The sequence below is a fragment of the Cyprinus carpio genome, chromosome B10 (genome assembly GCF_018340385.1).
Source record: "Cyprinus carpio isolate SPL01 chromosome B10, ASM1834038v1, whole genome shotgun sequence".
In the NCBI taxonomy this organism is placed as follows: Eukaryota; Metazoa; Chordata; class Actinopteri; order Cypriniformes; family Cyprinidae; genus Cyprinus; species Cyprinus carpio.
In genome coordinates, this window is record NC_056606.1 from 1,695,915 (window position 1) to 1,696,114 (window position 200).

Below are 200 nucleotides of genomic sequence, written 5' to 3' on the forward strand. Positions count from 1 at the left end.
AGATTCGGATCCTGGAGCAATGGCGGATGTTTGTCTACCTTTGAGTGCAGGTGACGACACGTTCGAGCTGCATTCGGTGGAGCTCGAGCTGGAGGCCGTGGAGAAGCAGATTCGGATCCTGGAGCAGAGGCAGGCACAGCTGAGAGAGCGGAGAGCCGCGCTGGAAACCTCCCGGGCTGACGCTCACAAGTCCAGGATAC